The sequence below is a fragment of the Scyliorhinus torazame genome, unplaced genomic scaffold (assembly GCF_047496885.1).
Source record: "Scyliorhinus torazame isolate Kashiwa2021f unplaced genomic scaffold, sScyTor2.1 scaffold_694, whole genome shotgun sequence".
NCBI classification, from domain to species: domain Eukaryota; kingdom Metazoa; phylum Chordata; class Chondrichthyes; order Carcharhiniformes; family Scyliorhinidae; genus Scyliorhinus; species Scyliorhinus torazame.
Window position 1 is genome coordinate 4366 of NW_027308421.1, and position 3267 is coordinate 7632.

General features: G+C 47.7%; 1 non-coding gene across 1 annotated transcript; it reads right to left on the reverse strand.

Moving 5' to 3' along the window:
* Positions 1–2721: 2721 nt before the first annotated feature.
* trnai-aau (transfer RNA isoleucine (anticodon AAU)) lies at positions 2722–2795 on the reverse strand. The gene has a single exon. It is a non-coding gene; the product is annotated as a tRNA-Ile (tRNA).
* Between the last annotated feature and the right edge of the window lie 472 nt (positions 2796–3267).

A 3267-nucleotide genomic window follows, 5' to 3' on the forward strand; every position in this document is an offset into this window, starting at 1 on the left:
AAAAATTATCCCTTTTCTTCCAAGAGTCTTGCGTGTCCTGGCAGTTTTTCTTCATCAGCTTCCGAATCGGCTGTTGTCATCCTGAATTTTCAGTATGTCTGTTCGCATCTGTGCATTCGTCCGGTCTTTTTAAAATCAGGCAACCAGTGCCCAGAACAGATTATGCAGAGTAGAGACCCGGAAGTGGTCCGGACTTTGGGTTTTTTGTCTGGAATTCAAGTCCATTAGGTCACTTCGCCAAAACCTTGCTCAAGGTGGTAGCTAATAAGCACTGTGATCGAGGGGGAAAGCAGTTGAAACCTTCTACCGGGCACTGTGCACCTCTGAACGCTCCGAAGGGAACTCGGGTATGAAGCAATTCCGTCATGGTCTGGACATGCCAGTCGCGGGCGAAACTAGGAGGCGGAGGCTGGAAGCACCATTTGATCAGAGAGAAGTAATGGAGAGCATTAATGCCATTCAAGGGAAAAGGCGCCGGGACCGGATGGATTCCCAGCCGTCTGCTACAACAAATGTGCGGCAGCACTGCAGCGCATTTGTGGGAGAAGTTAACAGACTCGATAGCAAGAAGTTTCCTGCCTCCAACCGTGGCAACAACCCCAAATATGTGGGGTGGGGGGGAGGGGGGGGGGTTGAGGGGGGGAATCCAAGGATCCCCAAAAGGGTCCTCTACAGAAAATAAAATATGGGATGCCTGGCCTTCCGAAACCAACAACACTACCAGTGCTGCCACAGCAGGGAGAGTGAGGGGATGGGCGAAGGGGCCATAAATATAATGGGTGAGGATGGAGGAGAGTTCCTGCATGGATACGTTCCTCCGAGCACTCACAGGAACAACACTGCTTTCTCCGCTAGCCAAACACTTAGCAAGCACAGTAGTAATACCACACTCTGGACATTGAACCAACTGAGACAGCACTCCGTTCTACCGTGGCCTCCATCTGCAGCAACCACGGTTCGTGCCAGTCACGATGAATGCCACATTAAACAGATGGAGACAGGACAGAGGGACAATGACAGTTAGGGACATTTACACAGACGACAAACCAGCGACGTTAGTGGAACTGATGGAAAGTTTGCAACTGCCCAACGGGAATGAACTGAAACACTAACAAATCAAAAACTTCCTCCACTATCTCAATGTTAGAGGAACTGTTGGACACAGGCGACGTAGGTGGGGAACGTGCGGGGACCTGTATGGGCAACCTTTAGGGGAGACGCGCCGCCAGCTGGAAGACACACAGAACAAAATGGGAGGAAGGATTACGGGTGGAAATAACATAGAGGCTCTGGAGCTCCTGACCTGAACAGGGCGAACTCCACCTAATAATAATAATCTTTATTTTCACAAGTTGGCTTACATTAACACTACAATGACGTTACTGTGAAAAGCCCCTAGTCGCCACATTCCGGCGCCTGTTCGAGTGCACAGAGAGAGAATTAAGAACGTCCAATTCACGTAACAGCACGTCCTTCGGGATTTGTGGGAGGAAACCGGAGCACTCAGAGCAAACCCACGCACACACGGGGATAACTTGCAAATTCCACACAGCCAGTGATCCAAGCCTAGGAATCGAACCTGCGACCCTGGAGTTGTGATCAAAGAGTGTTATCCACTTTCCTACCGTACCACCACTCACTCCATCCCAGATGGAATAATGTAAATAAAACCGGTGGACGAACAAAGCCAATGTACTTGCAGAAGGAGGGCTGGGAGATGGTCGATGTTATCTGGGTACTTTTGCATGTATGGTTTCCTTCTCCTCTTTTCTTATTGTACTGTCACATGTAAACAAATTCAAACTCTAAAAACATGTAATATAATATGGGAAATCAATAATAACCAGTTGGGGTGGGGGGAAATTGGGTGGGGATGAGGGGCATATTGAGGGATTAGTTTACATTGATGTGGGGAGAGAGTGTTGGAGCGGTTATTCCTCTTATTGTTCGGTTTCTGTAAACTTTGTACAAGAAATCATTAAAATTCCAATACAAATTTTAACAAAAGTCACACTAATTGAAATACCAACGCATGCGTGTTAATGGCCCCAGAATGGGTGGAATGAAGCATTCAAAAGCAACGCAGCCGAGTTGAGAATCTCCGAGTTCAGCTTGATGATGTCTGCCAAAGGAGATCGCTGTTTGCCCCTGCCGTTGCAGTGACAGCAACTGAGATCGCACCAGGGAGCGAATGTTAGAACATCGAACATACAGTGCAGAAGGAGGCCATTCCGCCCATTGAGTCTGCACCGACCCACTTAAGCCCTCACTTCCACCTTATCCCCGTAACCCAATCACCCCTCCTCACCTTTTTTGGGCACGAAGGGCAATTTAGGATGGCCAAACCACCGTTGCGGTGTCTGCACGTCTTTGGAATGTGGGAGGGAACCTACGCAGACACGGGGAGAACGTGCAGACACCGCACAGACAGTGACCCAGCAGCGAATCGAATCTGGGTCTCTGGCGCTGTGAAGCCACAATGTTATGCTGTGACTGTGATATCGTCCTGCCCTAAAATAAGGTCACCGATAAATGGATGCTGGGGAAGATTTGACAAACATGTGATGGAGCACAGGGCACTTTTTTTAAAAGTTGGTACTACAGATTTTGCCATGATTTTATGCTTTCATCAAACAGGTTTTCCCATGATTTTCTGTTTTCCAACATTCGTTTTTCAGCTCGCTGTTTTGATCTAAAACCGTGCATCGACGAAACGTCTAAAGGCACTGCTGAGATTTGAACTCAGAATCACCTGTTTATTAGACAGGCGCTTTAACCAACTAAGCCACAGCGCCGATTGTTATCCAATCCGCTGGCCTGAGACGCGTTTCTGTTTTTTGCGGGAGTCATTCCATTCATGATATCTTATCAGAGTGGACCTAGGGGTTACAAAAAAATAATTCGGAAGCCTGGGTGTTAGCTGGAAGACGGTGCAGCCATCAATAGTTTCGCAGAGGAAAGGCGGATACAAATGTCATCAGATGGAGGAACATGCATGGTATCTGGCATGGTGGCCAGGAGGGGAGCAGGAGGAAATCTGTGTGGATTTTGTTTTTTCACGTTATTTCACAGGACATCAGTGTCACTGGTTACTCCCGCATTTTCGTTGTACATCCCTAATGTGAAGAGGGCTTTGAAGGAAACAGCTTCAAGTGGCTTCAAGTGATGGCATGTCAAATTGAAGCGTAGGTTAGGAATGGGTTTGTAATCTAAGAGGGGCATGAAAAGTAATATTTTTAACATTAAGGAAATAGGTGTCCACGAACT